Source organism: Microtus ochrogaster, chromosome 4, assembly GCF_000317375.1.
Source record: "Microtus ochrogaster isolate Prairie Vole_2 chromosome 4, MicOch1.0, whole genome shotgun sequence".
Lineage (NCBI taxonomy): Eukaryota > Metazoa > Chordata > Mammalia > Rodentia > Cricetidae > Microtus > Microtus ochrogaster.
In genome coordinates this window covers 64,273,000-64,294,742 of record NC_022011.1, presented here as the reverse complement: position 1 = coordinate 64,294,742, position 21,743 = coordinate 64,273,000, and positions in this window count along the sequence as shown.

Here is a 21,743-nt window from a genome sequence, read left to right as displayed (position 1 = left end):
ATTGGAAGTGGGATAACCATGTAATCCCAAAACAAAAATGTGGAATTCTACAAATTTCACCATAAAACAGTTAATAAGTAAATTTTATGGTTGACCCTAGAAGTAGTAGATGCCTGGCCCGAGAGCACAATCTGTCTATTGCATATCCAATCCACCTCGCTAGTACCTAGAGCCTGGTTAGTTATACGACTAGCCGGGAATGAGAGTTATACAGAAACCTCTGAGACATTTCAAGATGAAACAGTGAGTCAGATAAGAACCTCCTCCCCTTTCTCCCTTTTCCTCCTTACATACACACACACACACACACACACACACACACGCACGCACACATACAGATTGCTGATGGGTGTGTTAGCATTAAGAAGAGTAAGTAGGCAAGGGCCTGCTTAGCATGCCTTTCCCATCTTTTCTATCCTCCATCCCATCCTCAGAAGTCTCTCCCGGTCAAGTCTCCTCCAGCGTCCCCGCTGTCATCGTTCTTGCCTGGGTCTCGATGATTGCAATAGAGCACTAATTAGTTCCCCTCTACCAGGCTTTCTTCTCCAGATCCATCAAACACTCCACAAGCAGATTTATCTTCTTACATTGCAATCAGCAACCTGTCTCCAAAAACTTGTAATGACCCTTGTATTGTACAAAGAGCACATTCTTCATCGTGGCCTATTATGACCTGCTTTCTAATTGCCAGCCGGGCTTATGTCAAAGATTACTGCACTGCAGACCTGTTAGCAAGGCAAAGCCACTCCCCGCTCTGTTCTCCACACTCTTTGGGATGCCCAGTCTGCTCTATGTGTTCCCATGTATGGGATTTCATCAGATGTTTTCCCCTCACTCACTTTATTATTATTATTATTATTATTATTATTATTATTATTATTATTATTATTATTTGTTTTTATTTCATGTGTGTGAGTGTTTTGCCTGCATATATGGCCTGGCACCTTATATGTGCCTTGGAGGCCAGAAGAGGGTATCAGATTCCCTGAGACTAGAGTTACAGATGACTGTGAGCTGCCAAGTGGGTTCTGCAAACCGAACCCAGGACTTATAGAAGAGCCATCTATCCACCCATCTTCTCATCCACTTCTTGTCTAAGTCCTTTCCTTGGAAGTCCAGTCCAGAATCTACCTTTCTTGATTTCCTGAATTTATACAGTACCAAGGGTTACTCAATCTTCTTAGTCACTAAGCAGTAGCAAGTATGGTGGTACAGACCCTTGATCCCAGAACTCAGGAGGCAGAGGCAGCCAGAGCACTGTGATTTCAAGGCCAGTCTGGTCTACATCATGAGTTTCAGGCAAGCCAGGGCTACAAAGTGAAACCCTGTCAAAAATAAACAAAAGAGACAATCATCACAAGAATAACACCACAGTTGTTGAATTACTGGGTACAACTAATTTTTAGGCTTGTTTGTTTTTGTTTTTTTGGTTTAAGCATTGAGAAGAGGAGGGAACAGAAAGGGTAGACTTTGAACTTCTATGTGGCATCACTAAAGGTAGAGACTCTAATTTTGCAGAAGGCTGTTTTGAAATATGATAGTAGGGGGCTGGAGAGCTGGCTCAGTGGTGAAGAGCACATATTGTTCTTCCTGAAGATGCAAGTTTGATTCCCAGTGCCACATCAGGCAGCTCACAGTCAGTTGCAACTCCAGTTCCAGGAAGTTCCAGCACTGGCCTGTGTAAGCACCTCTTCCTCCAGCATACATACACATCACTAATAATAATAATTGCAGTAATAGTAGTGCTACATTTTAAAAAAGAAATATGATAATCACTGGTACATAGTAAATATTTCTAGCACTTCGCCTTCCAGGCATATGGTAGAATGATATATCACTGCTCTTTGACTGTACGGAAAGGAACAGAAGCAGCTCAGGACCCCCATGACCAAGTTCTCAGCACAAAGATTTATTTGCCCCAGAGGGACAAAGGACAGGGAATAAAAGACAAAGGCAAGTGATAAAGGAGGGATGCTGGGTAGAGAGGAAACAGACATGGACCATAGAAAAATGGTAAGGGGAAAGCCTGTGTTAGGATGAGGTGTTTAATTTTTATTGGGCATGTTAAGTAAGGTAGCCAAATGGGCTTTTGATTGTTGAACTTCAATACTTTGATAGTTGGACTTTGGTAGTCAGCCTCAAGTGGTCAAATAAGGGACTAGACCTTGGTGGCTAGCTTTAGGAGTATAATCTAACAGTTTTTAGCAAGGCAGAGAGAGGGAACGGGGGAGAAGAGCACTGCCTGTCAAAGCTATGCCTGCCATGCTCAGACGGGCTAGAGTCCCTTCATTCATGACTTGCTTTGGTCAAGGCATTGTGAGTTTATGTGGTACACGCTTCTTCTAGTGGTAAGCACTGAGTCTGCATGCATTCTCCAGAATATTTCCTTCTATTTTCAACTAACAATATGTTCTGCAATTTGTCCACTTCTGGCTATTATAGAGACGAGCCCCTCAGTTTGTTTCTAAAAACTGATCCACACCCCCTAAAGTCATGACTGAGCATGTGACAAAGCAATTTTTAGCCACTCAGACTTAGGATTTCTTTGTTAATCCTGCATAGCTTAGCCGACCCTCAATTACAAAGAAAATCTACAAAATACACTTTTGATGGAGGAAGGTCATTGGTTAAAAAATAAAGAAACTGCCTTGGCCCATTTTATTGGTTAGAACATAGGTGGGTGGAGTAAACAGAACAGAATGCTGGGAGGAAGAGGAAGTGAGCTCAGAGATGCCATGCTCCCCTCTCCTGAGCAGACGCAATAACTCTGCTCTCTGAGGCAGACACAATCAAGCTCTGGCCCAGGATGGATGTAGGCTAGAATCTTCCCGGTAAGCGCACCTTGGTGCTACACACTTTATTAGAAATGGGCTAGTCCAGGTGTTAGAGTTAGCCAAGAAGAGGCTAGATATAATGGGCCAAGCAGTGTTTAAAAGAATACAGTGTCCGTGTAATTATTTCGGGGCATAAGCTAGCAGGCGGCCGGGGTGCTGGGGACGCAGCCCCGCCGCTCATATTACAACACACTTTTCATTCCATGCATTAAGAACATCCATTATTTGGCAAAAACAAACAAATAAACAAAAACCCCCAAACCAAACAAACAAAAAAGCTTTATTTGCTTAAACATTAGTGGGTCAAGCTAAGCAATTTCACCAGGGTTTATAGTAGAACATCAAGCAATCATGCATGGAGAACCACAGAGGATGATCTTAAGAGTCACTCTAGGCTCCAGAAATGGACAGACGTGGCTTGCACTGGGGAGCCAGAGGCATCTTTCCTCCTTTCCACAGCAGCTGGAGCTGCTGTGACTTACTGAACCGAGGGAAGGGGGGTCTTGAAACATCAAAAGAGAAGCAGCAAGCTAACCAACATGCCTGACAGACACCTTAGACAACTATGATATTAGCAGGGTTCTGCAAGCACAGAGGCGCTGGGGCAATGAGGACTGGAGGGATTTCCAGACACAACTTGAGGATGTTATAATATTGAGAGTTTGAACCATAAAATAAACTTTATTACCAGGTGAATGTTCATTATAGACGATCATAATTTATACAGGGTATTCCTCGTTCTAAGTTAGTTTGTAACTGAGGTTTTTCACGTCATAGCATTTAACAAATAGTCTGCTTATTTCTTATTTATTCTTTGAAGAAAGTATGGTGGTTTCAGGGACTGGGGACATGGCTCAGTGGTTAGGTGCGCTTTCTGCTCTTCCAGAGGACCTGTGCTCAGTTCTCTGCACCCAAATGGAGCCACACAGGATGGATTGTAACTCTTCTTGCAGGGCAGTCCATGCCTGCTCTGGCCTCCAAAGGAATTACACACATATGTACTGCATGCATGTAGATGTAGTTGCTTTTTCAAAAATATTTAGACTGTTGTCTCCAGTGCACAATGGGAATTTAAAAGATCATTGTCATTAACGATAATGTTTTGGGAAACAGCTATTTTGTATAAAGATAATTAGAATTTAATGAATGTCTATTTGATTAAGTTTTAGTTGTAAGTAACACACACAGACAGATACAATTTTGTCCATAGGTTTTAAACGATGCTTGGAGTTACAATACTATAGAAATGCTTCCCCACAGTCCTCCCTTCCAGGCCATTGGCCTCATGTTTACCCCTTCTGTCTAATGGTTTTACAGTACCTGAATTTATTCTAAGAATGAGCCCACTACGGACATACTCTATGCCTATAACTAGATTGATAGAGATTAACTGCATCATTTTCTAGAAGAAACACTGAATGATGCATCCACAGATCTGCCCTGGGTGCGCACAGGAACAGGAGAGTTCGCGCAGACAGCCAGTCTGCTATACCAACCAAACACAGGCATTCCTCTTGACTTTGAGTCTTTATTTTGAACTGCTTGCTTATTTATTTTTTTCTGTTCTATTATTCTCATTCGCCTATTTCTGCATCCTTAGATACTTTTACAAGAGTCTTCCATGAAGGTGAAAACTGTAAACTGTTTTCTGCATCCTTAGATACTTTTACCAGAGTCTTCCATGAAGGCGGAAACTGTTTTCTGCATCCTTAGATACTTTTACAAGAGTCTTCCATGAAGGCGGAAACTGTTATTTGAAGAGGTTCTACATAGTGTTAGATGCCCATGGACTCAGATAATTGAATTTGTCCTTCACGTGATTCATTGATCTCCTTCATAGGGCTTCTGCTTGGGGCCAGCCTTTCTGCTCATGTTGGATGACAGGAAAATCAACCCGCTGTCTTGGAGCAGCTCATACTAGTCTGTGGCCTGGCCTTTTATTGATCTAATTTGCTCTGAGTGCAACATTCTAAACATTCCTCTGAGGACACAGACACACACACACACACACACGTGCCAGGGGCCATACTCGTTTAGCTTGACCTTGGTAAAACTTCTCACATTCTCATATTAGTTGCCATAATTCACAAACAAAATAGGTGTTGAGCTGAAGATGCCAGTTTTCCATAACTCCAGCTCCTCTCCTTCATTATACATCAGGCCAGTTACTGTGACTTAATAATAATAGCCTTTTTACAAACAAAATAGGTGTTGAGCTGAAGTTATGGAAAACTGGCATCTTCAGCTCAACACCTATTTTGTTTGTAAAAAGGCTATTATTATTAAGTCACAGTAACTGGCCTGATATATAACGGTGGACTTAATAATAGTAGCCTTCCTGAATACAATAGGTTTCCCATGCTAAGGTATCAGCACAGTGTGCTTTTGTGTCTTTAAACTGTATTTAAGCGCCATTGACTTAAGCAAATTAGATTTTTATAACTTTTCGAATGGGTGTGCTGTCCTGAAAGCACAGATACGGCCACTTTCACATTCTGGTGTCATGGTGAACTACAAATGAAGGGCGAGTCTGGAGAGACGGCCCCATGAGTAGTTTACAACCATCTATAGGTTGTTCTATAGGACCCAGTTCTAGTGTTCTTCTCACCTCTGAAGGCGCCAAGCATGGCCATGGTGCACATACACACATGTACCAAAGTACTCGTACACCCAAAATAAAATCAATACTTAAAAAAAAGAACAAAAGGGAGGAAATGGGTCTAAAGAAATAAGTGAGAAATATGTGGATTATGAAGTTCTTACGAATGAAAGGAACCCACAGACATTTAGGAATAGAGAAAAGCACCTAAAATGGGCTTTCTCTTTGTAGTGGGGTGGCGGGTCATCCCAGAGTGGCCACCCGCAGAAAGCACAGGACAGGGTTGGTGGGCTCCAGGAGGAATGGCCAGCTTTTGAGCTACATCCAGACGGGGTGGATCTGATCTGTGGGTGGCAGCACTCAAATGCAGATGGGCAGTGCCTCTGTCGAGCCAGCTCTCACCTTATGGCAAGGCTGGAGGACGGCAGCCTGGCAGCACCATATGGGATATAGCCTTTGCACACAAGCCCATAAACCGTCCCAGCAACACATGCTGCTTATTTCAATCTCCTTCACGGAATCCGCTTGCAAAGTGGAGAATGCTGCTGCCCCTTTCATTTTTCCCCGCTGCTTGCTCAGGCCTTGACTTTAATGGTTTTCCTTCGGTTAAATAAATGCTTACTGATCAAAGCGTATTACAAGGGAATTTGAAATTATTTACTAGCGTTCAATAAACAATTAGCAGTATGTTGTTTCTTACCATGGATAGTAAATAAAAATTGAATAAATAGACACACACACACACACACACACACACACACACATATATACAGTTTGACTTCCCCCCCCCTCCAGAATTAGGTGAATTGTTTAGAAGCAGTATTGGCTAAATTAAGTTTGGAGTTCTGGTTTCCTGTGGATGCGGCCTCTCGGTGATCCAGCTTAACTGGTTAATCTTCAAGGCTCCTTCTCACCCTAATATTTCATTTTTAAAATATTAACTCTCATTCATTGAAGTTTGTGTATTGTTTTAAAAATTTGACTGTTCTGTTCTTGCTTTGTCTCTTGGTGTTGGAAGAACCGTCCTCCCCTCCTAGAGTGAGAGATAGCAGCTGGCTGGCCAGGCAGGGCAGCTTCACAGACTGGAAAGGGGGGAGGGGCTCGTATCTAATTAGAGCAGCAGGCAACGATTTTTTAGCAAGGCAAATTGTAATCCTTTTTTCTGGAAACTGGCCAGGGCATTAGGGTTAACAACACAGTTTGTGCAAAATAATAATAATAATAAAAAATCTACCCACCCCATGTTTATGGATCACCAGTGTCTTAAATGTCCAAGTTCATATCTCACTTAAAAGATTTTTTATATATATACAGTATCCCTTAACACCTGCCAAAAACTTGGCAAAAACTTAGCAGCCACAGGAAGATAGCACCAGCTTCAAGATGCTCATTTTGCTTAGATATTTTCACAAGAATTTGAGCTGTAATCTGGGAGGGGAAAATTCAATTCCAAACATTCAATGTGCCCAATCTCATCATAGTGACATTGGCATAAGCAATATTTTAGCTGGGTTTTTGTTTTGTGTGTGTGTGTGTGTGTGTGTGTGTGTGTGTGTGTGTGTGTGTGTTCCTTCTCATTATTGTAGGGCTGAGGATAGAACACATGACCCAAGGCATGCTTGGGAAGCACTTCACAGTTGACCCAAGAGAACAGTTAGTATGGTTTGACATTCTTAGGGTTTGTTTCATTTTCTGTTTAAAATGGATCCTTTGTTTCTGATTCTGAAGTCCTGAACAGTCCCTCAGGGTCACCCTCTTCTAGCTTTGTGCCTTCCTATGAATCCCTCTTTGGAAACGTTGGGTAAGGAATGTTCCTCTGCTCCTCTCTCTACAGAATAGTAAATGAGCTGGCAACAATTCCTTGAGCATGTGAACCGGAGTCTAGTTGAATATAATTCACTAAGGTGAACCATTGGTACTCTGGTGGCAGCTTGTGCAAGAGTCATTTTTGCAATAGCATAGGGCAGCTTTCCTTCGAATGTTTAACTATGAGTGGATAGGTATGTCACTCATGTCCTGATTTAATCAGTTGACCAAACAATATGATTGCATTTAATCAAAAGGTGTTCTGGGTTTACAATTTATGTATTGAACTGAATTTGTTTCACAGAAGAAACCTTACCTAGTAGTTAAGAATTCAATAGATTGAAACAACTGGTTACTGGATAGTTCACATAAAAAATCTATGTGATGGCCTGGGGTGGGGAACTCCAACGCACATAGCTAGGACAAGCTGTAACAGAGTTGAGTGAACAAGTTCAAGATGCAGCCTCTAATGCTAGGCAGAATTAAAATAACACCATCTAAATGTGTGTCTGTGTTCAGAAAGGTCTAATGTGCTCCTTTCTATTGTAGGCTAGGTCAGAGTGGCATGGGCTTCCGTCCTTGAAGGACTGTCTGATTTCTAGCCACAGAACAGATCCTAGAATGAGATTTGGAAGCAAATTAATGACAAAACAGAGGCACTGTTTGGTTTTCTGTTGTTTTTCACAGTCCCCCTTTCTGTGCATTTGCCTGTGTTGGGAGAATAAACAATAGCACAAGTAGGGCCCAGACAACTTCGTTCTCTGTAGCCTGCCTTAGTGTTGAAGAAAATTTCAGGCATTTAACATTGCGGATTTCTTTGCCTTCACTACTTGTTACTGTGAGGAATCCCGTTTGGATTCCTGACATCTAGATACCAGAATACAATGGATGCTGGCTAGCTCTTCTTTCTGTTATCATTTTCTCTTTCTTTTCCTTCCTTCCTTCCTTCCTTCCTTCCTTCCTTCCTTCCTTCCTTCCTTCCTTTCTTTCTTTCTTTCTTTCTTTCTTCCTCTCAAAATTAAATTAAAATATGGTGACTGGACAAAATACCACTACTACTACTCAAAAAGCCTTCAAGTCTTCAGTGGTATGATGTTGAGAGGCTTGACTTGGTGATTTATCAAGACATGCTTTTTCTTTAGCGAATTAGGTGGTAACTTACAGGCTCATGAATTATTCGACTAGTCATAGCCCAGAGGTCAGAGCCTGGGAGGGTCTGGGGTGGGGTACTTGTCGCAGTCAGCATGAATTTGCATGTGTCCCCTCCCTCGACTTTCCAGTTGTGTTCAGCTGCAGCCCACCACATTGCTGACTGCACTCTGTAGCTCAAAAGGATGCCCTGGAAGCTTCTCGGCAAAGGTAAGAGAAACGTTAGCGTTGGTTCTTCTTTAGGACTGGTGCTGTTGTGTTACTGTCTTCAGCACCTGCCTTCTCCCAGCCAGAAGGCTCATCTGGCATCAGTGTCATTCATGTGCAAAGTAGAAACTGAACCGAACACATTATCTTTGAGCCAAAATTGGTCTCTCCTCCAGTCACAGCCTCTTTAAGGGGTGGCATACATTTGAAGGTTGGTTATTAGTTCCAAATGCCGCAGAAGCATCTGCTCGGTACTAGCTAGAAATCATGTTTAATAACAAGAAAATCTACTCCAGCCAAATTCCCGTTGGGAGGGCTCTCGCAGGAACAAAAGGCCCCCACTTTCCCTGATTTCCATAACAGATGTAGTATGTGATGCATGACAGCTCAGCTCAGCCCCGCACCATTATCCTCCTGCATATCCATCTGCAAGGAGCAAGACTTTCGTTTTATTAATTGCTCTGGTGGGCTACATGTGACGTTCTGTTGCCCCCAGAGTACTCTGTTTGTGCTTCATGCTACACTGGTTGCAATAATAGTGATTTTTCTCAGTGTTAAAGGTTACTAGCCCTCTTCCTTCACTTTGCTATGCAGCTTCCATACCCAATAAACTATTAATGGCTCCCTGGGGAGCTGATCATTTTCCTTAAGTTGGTTTCAGTCTTCCAGCCCTGGTACTGTTTCTTTGTCTTCTGACTGAGCATCCTTGAGACAGGTTAGTTAGAGGCGGAAGCTCCCAAGTGCTAGACCCAGCTGCTTACACTTGAGGAGAGCCCTTCTCCTGGAAGAAATAAGAAGCAGAGGCACGTCGAAGTCAACTTTCGTTTCGAAATCCATTCGCACAAACAACCACAGGAAAACGACTTCTCCAGCTTGGAAAAAAAAGATGACTCTCTATCTGCAGTCAGTTTCTCCCTGGTGATAGAGATCTGGGTAATGCGATGTTTGCTTCCTGAGGTCACCACAGCGCAGCTATAACCCATGCTTGTCATCCTTCGGTACTGCTTCATCTTTATCCCAGGGCAGTTTAGAGGATGCAGTGCTAAGCAGCAAATGGAGCCCGGGGAGGAAAGGAAGGTGGAGCTGAGATAGAGCGTGCTTACAGAAGAGATAAGGCCAGGGCCTCCAGTGTGGTCACAAGGGAAGTCAGGGGAAAGTAACAGAGTCAATACGGAATCCCTCTCTTTCCCTCTCGAATGCGGATGGACACAGGAATTTGAATTCTTCAGTGGCTCCATGGAGAATCTAAAATACCACAGCTTGAAGGAAGTTTGTTGAGCCTAACAGTGTGGGTGTTCTGTTTGTCCCTGTCGTCACCGAAACAGGAAAGATGATCAAGTGTACTGTGGGGTTCAAAGGGCAAAGCCACAGCAGCAGATGCACTCCGGGTCACATGTCGGGTCACGTGCCTGTCTCTACACGTGCACATGTGTGTGTGTAGGGAAGTTCGTGTGTAGTGGAAACGTATTGTGCACACCTGTCAAGAACTTAAACCCAAAAGAGTAGAATCATCCTACCATCTATGATCAGGACCTTCTGAGTGTCAAAACACTGAAGTGAACCGGAAATTTCCTTGTTGGAGTATAGAAAGTGGAAAGCTCCTACATACAGAGAAAGAAATGTAGGTTTATTTTAATCTATTCCTTTCATTGTCTTCAATGTTCGGGGAGGGGGGAACATGAGACATTTAAAGCAAATGAAGAAAAAGAAAAGGTGTGCTTGTTGCCTGTAAGAAACCTGTCACTGGAATTCTCAGTGTCTTTAGTTCTTTGTGGATCTGGCAAGGTCTGCTTACGCATTCACCAATATGTCCTTCTTAAAGTCTACTTAGAACAATAATCATTCCCTTGCTTTACTGCAGGCTCAGGCTTTCCGATTAGACATTTTCTGCATGTGTTTGTAGTTTGAAAAACCTTGCTGGAAATAAGTTCCATAAAAGTGAGTCACTAAAATATTAATATGAGCTATGATGAGGTACTGTGCCTTCATGTCTCTTTGGGTATGTTTTGGATGATTGGTTTCAACATACCATACCAAGAAAGAACATGTTTGCTATCATCTGCCAAATACTACTGAATGGGGGGGGGATATCAAAAAAAAAAAAGAAAAGTAACTTTTAATATGTTGTTGTTAAATGGTGTCAAGTGGAGGAAGAAGAGATTCGGCGAGAACAGAAATGATTGCATTCTTGGTGCACTGGTCTTATGTTTCTCAGGTTGGATTCTTAATGAGGAGAAGAGTTTATTCTTCAGTCCTTGTCACCGTGGCTGCAGTCACAGTTGACATAGGACTAACCAGAATAGCCCTTTGAGGGTTTTACTCCTGCAGGTCTACAGGGAGGGTGCACCTTTATTACTGCTGCTTCCCAGCTTGACATTACCTGCCTCCACCCCCAACTCTTGCCCCATGCAAGGGCTATGGCTAATCCTCTGGAAGTGCCCAGACCTGAAAGAGACAGTAGAGAGACTCATTCGGTCCTTCCCTTTCATGCAGGAGGAAAGGAGTGTCAACGCATTCATTAAGTAAATCACTTCAGGACAGTCGAGTCTGGGATTCTGTTTCTGGGTCAGGGAAAAAGCTTATGAGCATCCAATATACAAAACGGCACAAATGCTACTATGTGTGTGCGCCTACCAAGTGCTCAGCACCCTCGCCGGCAGCCTGTTTAATATTCTTATCTTATCGCTCTAACCCAAAGAGGCTTGGTGGTAGGCATTATTATCCCAGTGGGCCACAATTTAGATAAAGAAAATATTCTGGGTCAATTAGTAGAAATTCAGGCAAAATAAAAGGGTGAGAAAGAGGAGGGGAGAAGATGACTTCAACCCATGAGGGATGCACTTACCAATTTCCCGCTGTGTGCCCGGCACCACAGCTCTGAAGATGAAAGGCACCATACCGTAAGAACTGCCTATTCCACAGATGCCAGAGTAGACCATGTACTTCTACAGGATGCTTGCAGGGCAGCGGAAGGGGAAATGTGCTGTGCTTGGGAAATCTCACGAAGCTGGACAGACGAGTATCATTTTGCTCTGGGCAAGTATGAGTTCAAGTTTGAGGTAATCAGTTCAGTGGTGATTCGTCACTAGCAGCATGGAGTTTAACTTCAGTGACAGGGGCCTGGGAGGCAAAGGCAGGCAGAGCTCTCTAAGTTCAAAGACAGACTGGTCTGCATAGTGAGTTTCAGGATAGACTTTGGTACATAGTGAGATACTACCACAAAAAAAAAACAAACAAACAAAAACAGAAACAACAACAACAACAAGTTGTTTTTTCTGCTTCAACAGTGGATGGCTCCCAACAAACGTTTGGTACTACACATTGTAAAGATTCAACAGTAAGCTAAACTCAGTGGGTCAAAGGGAAAAAGACACAGGGCAGAGAGCTGAAGGAAACACCTCTGCATCAAGGGTACCGGTCCACCCCAGGAGAGCAGAGTTCTGTTATGCCCAAATCCACAATCCCAGACAAGCCAACAAGGAAACCAAGAGTCCTGTATGTGAAAGCAAAGTTTGCAAACTCGGTCTCTCCTCATGTCCAATGTATTGGAATAATGGAGAGCCCCGAGCTCAGTTAGAGTTGGGTTTTTATAGTAGTAAAGGGGAGGTTTTAAGACCCCCCGATTGGCTGACATTCGTCTAGCATTTCCTGTTGACTGTGCGCTGGCAGGTGTTTCTATTTACAGTGCTTGGAATGCCAGGAATTTTCTTTGAATGGTCTGTTCTTGGGTGGGGGTTCAGTGATCTCAGTTTGTGGTTCCTCCTGCAGCCCAGCATCTTCTCAGGGTAAACTATAGAGTCCTCAGCCTCCATTGAAATTTGTCCAAGGCCAGAGTCCCAGGTGATAATGGTTGGAGGAAGTAAAGACCTTCCTTTGGGTGACCTGCCCAGACTTAGATAATCATGGCTGGCCCTCACAGGTTCCCCAAACCAATGTCTCTTTGTGCTTGGCTTCACCTCAAGTCCTTCTCCTTAGTTCCCCCCCCTCTAACTCTCCCATAAGCTGCATCAAAAGTTGAGTCAAAGCCGGTCCGCATCTTGTTCCCAAATGACCTGACTGAGCAGGATCTGGTTCGGGGCCCGGAGGACATGAGTGTTGTATGACCCCTGGAAGGAGAAGAGGTTTGTAAGCTGAAAGTCAGAAGCTCGCTGAACAGGCTTGAGAAAGAGGAGAAGGTGGAAAAATTCAGATATTCAGAAGCGGGGAAAACACTTCTCCTTTCCTTCCGAATGCAAACCCTTGCATTCCTGAGCTCTTTGCCTTGACCGCTGGAAAGCTCTGGTTGGGTAAACAGTTTCTACCTTTTAGGAGTAGCTTAACCGTTTTACCTCCTCTGTCCAGTTCCTTAAACACGAGACTTTTCGGATGGAAATGAAGACTGTCTGTTATTGAGCATGTCTAAGGCAATTCAGACAGAGTCAGACAAAGGAAACTGGGGCAGACCCCACATAAATTAATATGATGAAAAGTGGGACTTCCCTATTCTGCTGTTAAGCAGCATTCTGGGCTTGTATAGAAAATCGAGTAGTAAAGCCTTTCCCGTTTGAGCAGCCTGTTTCTTCTCAACTCCATTGTCTTGCTCTCAGAAAAGAAGGCAAGGAAAACCTGAGGAGGCCATTTTAGGGGTGCCTAGAGGTGGGGAGTCCTTGAAAAGGAGGTGTAAAAGGGCTTAAGTCTATTCATTTTGCCCTTTCATTTTCCGCTAAATGGAAGCGTGGTCTTAATGCCAGTGCCCAGGCCAGAGGAGCTGGCAGAACAACTCGCTTCGAAGCAGCTGAAGCCTTTCACGGTGACAGCTTTTCTCCCAACAAGTCCTGGTAGGAGTTTGAGTTAACAGACAACAAAGGATGGGGAGGGGAGGGATTCCGACACAAGCGGAACAGCCATTACCCTTGTCTCCATAACAGCGCTGGCTCAAGGACAAAAGGAACAGACCTAGAGTGGGGTGGTGTCCCAGGCTCTGGCTGCCTTGCTGTGTCTTTGGTGAATTCAGAGGCAGACAGCGACAGCGGGGCTCTTATGCCCTGCCTCTGTGGATCAGTACCCCAAGGTTTAGGAAATGAAATGGGTCTAGCGTCAGGAAAAAAGTCTCTGGAGGGACTTGTTGAAGCAGTAAATTGTGAAAATATGTCTCTTCAGGCCTTGATGGGAGGTCAGAAAACCTACCTTTTCATATCATTTGCACATAAGCTGGCACCTATGGGTGCTCCTGAAACAAGGAGAACGTTTAAACTGAATTGCACGAAAAAAATAACAGGTGTCAGAATTCGGGATGTTGCTCAATGCTTGAGAACAGTAAATTTCACATTCCCAACACCTTTGGTATTCTTAACTGGGCTGAAATTCCTTTCCTGTTGAAAGAACCAAGGGGTATATTGCTGGTTCAGAATTAAGGAGAATAAGCAAATGGTTTTGCTTGGCAGGCATGGTGACACACATCTAATTCTAGCACTTGGAGGTTAAAGCAGGCAGCTATATCACGAGTTCAAAGTCGGCGTAGATTTACACAGTGAAACACGATCTAAAAGTACATAGATAAATCATTTGAACTTGTCCTGTCATGTAGCTAACAAAGACTCATAATTCCGAGAGTATCCCGTGAATCTCTGACCATTAGTGATATTAACCATAAAACCCTACAATGTGTTTTCATGTTTTTGATAAGCACATTTTTGAGAGGTACTCTACAGACGAGGGGGGGGGTGGTCATTCATCAAAGACCCTGAGAGTAATTAGGAATCTATTCACTGACAGGAACATCAAATGGATTGCTTCTTTGCTTTGCCAGGTACCAACGTGTGTTTATACATTACGACAAAAAAAAAAAAAAAAAAAAAGACAGGCAAATTCTATACTGAACGTTATTACTACACCAAAACCAAATAAAATAACCCAGTTCTTAGCATGGCTAATGAACAGACTTCCCACAAAGTGCAAATGTGAGTTTGATAGACAAATTAACAAGCAAGTTTTCTGTAACGAAAGGAAAGAGAGTGGCGGAGAGATTGTCCTCCGAGTGGGGAGCCCACACTCTTTGGAGTCACAGGCAGCTTGATAACGATTCCAGACCAGCCCTTTGTGAAAGCCCTCCGCTGGGGAATAAATGGTGTATGAAATGAAGACGCCCCGACTCCACAGGGAGCACAGACAGGACACTTCCAGCTCTAATATGTGGTTTCTGATGGGTTTTGGCTGTGACCCCTGGGCACAATTTCCATTCAGCTATGGGGAGCCAAACAGCCTCCCACAGCCCTAACCACCAGAACCCGCACACTCTCTTCTCCAGAGCAAGCCTTCTTTCACTTGGGTTTGCGTGGAAATTTCTTGCATCACAGACACTCTTCGCCTTGGCAACTCCAATGGTCTGCTGCTACAGCGGCAACAGTTCATTACTATAGCGATTGGGCACAATATATCACCAAATCTGGTGATAAATCACTTGAAATCTGTGAAATCACCGTCACCAGTGTATTCGACACTTCTGACAGAAGGAACTGCAGGTGTCCAGGTCCTTGGGGGTCATCCAAACACTATTTTTTAAAACAAGACTCCAGCATCTGCCATCCAGGTGGGACGGGAACTCCACGATCGGAAATTTATGGCCACCGAAGCGGCGTTGACGTCAGGGTAGACAGTTTAACACTTTAATCAGTGAGATGTAGAAGCTCTTGATGGTGGAGGCTTATTCTGAGACATGGGTAGTTCTAGAAAACCCTGTCCACTGCCAAGCATTGCCTGCTGAACAATGAATGAAATGAATTTAAAAGCCGAGGCTTTAAAAATAAATACAGATGTGGGGATAATACCTTTCTTGTGCAAATGGCAAGGTAGATTCACCTTGGGGGTTTTCTGTATAACATTGTTCTTTATGTCTCCAGGAAGGTCTACGCAAGCAACTACTGGCATGGATTGTAGTTGGCATCTAAGTGGGGATATCCTGTGCCCATACTCCTCCACACCTGAGCCTTATGCTTGCCCCTCCTTTAGAGGTTGCCCTGATCAATCGCTGGATGTGCTGGGCAGAGGCAAGTTCAGCCTCAGGCAGTGCCTCAAGACTCCTCCGTTGCATTCATACACTTCGAACCACAGCATAGGAGAATTAGAGCCCATTAATGGCATCGTTTGTGAGATTAAGCTCTGAAATGTCTTTCCCAAAGAGGAAGGAAGACAGTTGGGCAAGAGAATGACCCCTGGCCAAAGAGTTAGAGTCGTGGACAGATAAATGACGCTATCTTTAGTCCCCCTGGACTGGACTAATATTGCTACACTGACCAAAAACAAATAAAAGCTTCTTAGCTACATGTGAGCATGAAAAAATATTAGTAAGTTCTTATTAAATCACTTCACACACAGCTTTCTTTGCTAAGGGAACTTCCCTGCCTTGTATTCCAGTAATTGGTTCTAGCTGTTACCCCTTAAAATTAACACTTGGCTAGTACCTCTGTTCAGCTGTTAGTGCCTCCTTTCTCTGCCAATGGGCAATCCTGATTCTCTCCTCCTTCCTAGGGAAAAATGCATGGGGTGTTCTGTCAGGATCACTCTTTCCAGAGAACTTCACCAGCTTCATCTTTTATCTTTCTTCAGAGAGTTGCTTCACTTTCAATGTTTTATTCTAGTTCAGTGGTTCTCAACCTTCCTAATGCTGTGACCCTTTGATACAGTTCCTCATGTCCTGGTGACCCAACCATAAAATTATTTTCATTTCTACTTCTTAACTGTAATTTTTTCTGCTGTTATAAGTCATAATGTTAATATCTGTATTTTCTGATGGTTTTAGAAGAAATCATGGAAAGGGTTGTTTGACCCCAAGTGGGTCTTGATCCAAAGGTTAAGAACCAGTGTTCTAGTTGCTACTATCATATCCCTAAATATTTTATACGGAACATTCTCAGCCTTCTTCTTCTTTCTGTCTGTCTCCTTTCCCAAAGAAACACACGAGGTCTACATTAATCATCATCAACTGTTTGGCCTATTAGCTCACACTTCTTATTAACTCTTATAACTTACATTAGCCCATAATTCTTGTCTGCCTTAGCCATGTGACCTTTTATCAGTGAGGCATTCTCATCTTGCTTCTTCTGTGTCTGGATGACAACTGCAGACTGAGTCTTTCCTCTTCCGAGAATTCTCCAGTTCTGGTCTCCCTGCCTATACTTCCTGCCTGGATACTAGCCAATCAGCATTTTATTAAACCAGTACAATTTACAAAACTTTACAGGGTTTAAGACCATTGTCTCACAGCAATGCACCAGTGACCTTGGGTAGTCCTATACCTCTATCTTTCTTGCCTGTGGCATAAGTGGACTTCTCTTGCTGGCCTCACTCAGTGCCTGCAGATTTCTTTAGTGACTGTTTTAGCCTTCTGGCATCTTCAATAGCCCTGAATCTCTATCACAACTTAGGATGCATCTTGACAGCTTATGACAATGACAGCTTCCTTGAAGGAAGGGAATTAGACTCTGAACCACATTGCCTAGACCCGCAGCTTTCTGGAACCTTCTAGAACTCTTTGCCACCCTCTTGCCTTATATTTTACATGCCTAAAACGTCAGTGCTATATGGACAATGACTCTACGTTTTGTTGCCAGCTCAAGATGTATTGCTGCTATGGCTACTGTATGAGTTTATGATGGAATCTGGGGCAATATATCCCTAGGTAACCATTTTCAGTAAGGGCACCACCGTGGTGCTACTTTCAAGTCACAGCTTTACAAGCTAAGGCCATTGATGCGTGGACAGTTTTTCATCTTGTACCCAGGCAAAAGCCGTGGTTTCTTTCTAGTAGAGCCAATTTCTTTAGCCATTACAGGTTCTTTTTTTCATGCCTACCTTGCCTACAACTTTAACAATCTTCACACTCATTTCTTTGTCAAACTGTGTATTTTTCACAATTTCCTGATTTGAATTATCATTATACACATAAGTAAATGCAGAGAATAATAAATGTGTCACAGTCTGTAGACTTTGTTGTCTTGAAATTTTCTCAGTCAAGCAACTCAGTCCAGTGCTTCTCAACCTTCCCAAAGATATGACCATTTCATACAGTTCTTCATGTTGTGGTGACCCCAACCATAAAATTATTTTGTTGCTACTTTCATGGCATCTAATCATGTACTTTTGCTACTGTTACGAATCATAATGTAAGCATCTGATATGTGAGCCCCCATGAAAGGTTTGTTTGATCCCTGAAGGGGTCATGACCCACAGGTTGAGAACCACCGACTTAGTCTATCTCTTTGAATTCAACTTCACTCAAGTTGTTAGGACCTGGGCAAAATGAGGACTGTAGAAGCCAGCCATGATAAGCTGAATAGAAACAGATCACCCAAAGGAAGTTCTTTGCTTCCAACCATTATCACCTGCCAGTGTAGGACTTGGCCATTGATAAGTTTAATGGAGGCCTGAGTCTCAGTAGCAATACTGGTTGCAATACTGAAGCAATACTGGTTGCAGGAAGAACCACAAACTGAGATTACCTGAGCACCACCTAAGAACAGACCATTCAAAGGAAATGCCTAGCATTCCAACCACTGTAGATAGGATCACCTGCTGGCACACAGTCACTAGGCCAGGACACCCCTAGACAAAGGTCAGCCAATGAGGGGTCCTGAACCTTAGAAACCCCTCACCCCCAGCTTTACTTCTATAAAAATCCAACTCTAACTGAGCTCAGGCTCTTCATTTATTCTAATACTTTGGACATGCGGAGAGATCAATTTTGCAAACTTACATAAAATAAAGGCTTTTTGCTTTTACATATGGTACTCAGTCTCCTTGTTGGTTTTTTGGGGACTTTGCATATCTGGGCATAACAAGTAAAAGATTTGTTTGCTGTTTTGGGTTGTTTGTTTTTGCCAGAATAGAATAGGGGCCTGTATTTTTAACTCTAATCAGTATACTTGTCACACTTGGAGACTCCTGGACCCAGATTCCGTGATTTCTGTCAACATTCTGGTCTTCTGATAGCTCCCCAGGATGGCCTGTTACTCTCTGCTTTTAACAATCTGGGACTTCTCTGACTTACAGGTCCAAAGTCTTCCACATTCTTCCTGTAAATCAGTTCCAGAGGCCTACAGACCATGTGTTGGGGGGGACCACAGCCTCAGGGACCACAGCCTCTGTTTGTTTGCCACATGAGTTACTTTTCTCGTTACCGTGATCAAGTATCTATCAAGAACCACAGAAAGAGAGAAAAAGTTTATCTTGGCTCATAGTTCAAGGGATACCATCTGTCATGGCAGTGAGACCAGATATTGTTCTGACAACGGGAAACTGTTTGCTCACATCTCTGTGTATCAGGAAGTAAAGAAAGAGATATGCTCAGATCCATTTGGTTTTCTCTATTTTTTTTTCTTCCTTTATTCTGTCCTGGTGGAATTCACCATAGACTTACCTCAATGGGTTGTGTCTTTGTCAGTTGATTTTATGACGAATGCCTTCAAAGCCATACCTGGAGATGTGTCTCCTAGGTGATTCGAAATTCAGTCAAGTTGGCAATGAATGTTAACCATTACCAACGGTAATGATAGGAGGGTACCTGTTGGCCTGTGTTTAATAAGTAGTAATGGTGTAACTAACACTGCCAGTGTAGGCAGAGATGTCTCGCTGACAGTCATGCATTTTACAAAAGAACGACAATTTTGGAGTTGTGAGGAGAAAAGTCTTGCATGGAACGTGTGGCAGTCTGTAGTAGACAAAAGACTTGTCGACAAGATATGGTACGATATGCACGATAATAAAACCAATGCAAAGTGCAAAGATAACAAGCAAATGACTCAGAAATTACACAAAGAAAAATGGCTTCCGGTGAACTTCAAGTCAGGGAAAGATCAAGAGGCATATATTTCTTGGGTCATAATTGTTTAGTAGATGGGAAAAGTAATCAAGACACAGACAGAAGGGACAGTATGTATGTGTGTGTGCGCATGTATGTGTGTGTGCACACAAGGGTTGGGGGTCAATGATGTATGCTTGCCCATATTCTTGTGTGTGGAGACTAGACGTTGACTTTGAGATAGCTTCTTCAAGTCCTTATTCACCATATTTTTCATCATAGGCTCTTAACCTAAAGATGATGTTCGACTGGGATGGCAGGGAAACCTGGGCACCATTGTGTCTCTACCCTCATCTTAGCACTAGAATTACAGCCCAGCTTCTATCTACATGCATACTAGGAATCCAAACTCAGGTGCTCTGGCTTGTGTGGTAGCCATTTTACCTACTCAGTCATCTTCTCAACCCAGAAGGGACAACATCTAAAATTTCTTCTATATTGAAGCAAAAACTTCCTCTTTGGGGTTTGAGCAATCGAAAGCACCATTATCAATCTTGTGTTCCTGTTAAGGCAATCAGGACCACAGACTGGTGGTAGAACCTGAGCCAATTCACGGATTTGGAAGGAGAGCCTAGCCAGGTTTCCCCGAGTAGATGGCTCCCTGTTTGTGCTATTGTGATATATTTCAGGTTTTTCACAAGCCTTTCAAAGAGTCTTTCCTTGGCCTCCTCTGCTTTCTCTTCTGATGAAGATGGAAGGGGCCATCTGCCCTGGGACACTTCCTTAGCTGGATGGTCCTCAGTTCATTCACTTCTGAAGAGAGCTGTGGGCAGACGGGGTGGCCACTTGGCCCAACCAGAAACCACCATATCATTATAAGCAGAATATTCAACTCCCCACCCTTGGCGGCTCTCTACTCTTTTGGTTGACCATCTTACTTTTGGGTTTAGATTCCGATGACTTAAATAAAATTCTTTGTATATAACTCCCCTCTTTCCCACTCCAGTTTGAGACTATGAGAAGAAACCATAAAAAGAAGCTCTGTTCAGGACAAGATCTGTCCTGACAGAGACCAGCCACTGTCTGATGATTTCCAAGGCAAGACACTGAGTGAGGGCAAAGATTATTTGGTTTCGTTTGGTTTGGTATTATTCCAGAATGAAGGCATGTACAAAGCCTACAGCCTCATTTTTCTTTCAAACAAAGTTTAAACTATTTTTTTTTTGTAACTGAAAAAGAAAAACCAACCATCATTACCTCAAAATGGCTAGAAAACAATCACTTACAATGCCAATGTGGAAAAGATGGAGGTTTAAAAAAAAGAGGCTGGAGTGCAGGATGGTATGTGCAGACACAGAAGCTAGGCGGCAGCATCACCTGCCTTCTCCGGTAACCAGGAAATCAAGATTCTGGTTCCTTGGAAGAGACACAGACAGCTAAATAAAACAACCCATCACGTTCTTTTTAAACTAAAGAGCGTTTTGCTTACATGTACATATGAGAATTGTGTGTGTGTGTGTGTGTGTGTGTGTGTGTGTGTGTGTGTGTATGTGGTATCTGTGGAGGTCAGAAAAGGCATTGGATCTTCTGGAACTGGAGTTATGGATGCTTGCGAGGCCTATGTGGGTGCTGAGAACCAAAGCTGGGTCCTCTGCAAGAGCAACAAGTGCTCTCAACCACTGAGTCATCTCTCTAGTGCCCAGCCAACTTCTTCCTAAGTGACCAGAGTCTTGTTCAGGTGGCCTTAGTTAACTTGAGATATTAAGCATGTTCTAGAAGGGGTCAGTTAAGAACCTACTTCTTCATAAAAGCATATTCTGTAGAAGAACTTAGAGCTAGAGTACAAAGGCTTTTTTTTTTAAAAAAAATAACCATCTCTCATGAAAATTCAGAGTGTTATTTCAGTGGGATAGAAAATCTCTGTGAGTGCTGTATCAAGAAGGGTTTCAGCAAAACGGAAATATTAAAGTAGCCTCTGCAAGACCCCAAATGCTAGGCAGATTGGGAGAGGGTGAAGATGAGAATATTCTCAGCTATGCAAATGCAGTCATTATCTAAGATGTATTTTGTGTTTTGCATAATACAAGGTGTTCAAATGTGTGTCTATACAAAGCCCACAGTGGTACCTCACCACTCTCAAGCACGGAAACTCTAGTGAGTATTCCACACAGACACTAGGACTTGGAAGAGGAAAGCTGGAGTTTGTGAGGCTGCAGATGAAGAAAATCAATCAGTGGAAAGGGAAGCTATTTATTCGATAATACCCTTGTGTATTTGTTGGTGTGACCGAGTACCCAACATCAGGGACTGAGGGAGGGAAGGGTTTGTTTTAGTTCACATATAATGGGAGAGACTATCTACTAATGCTGGTGCT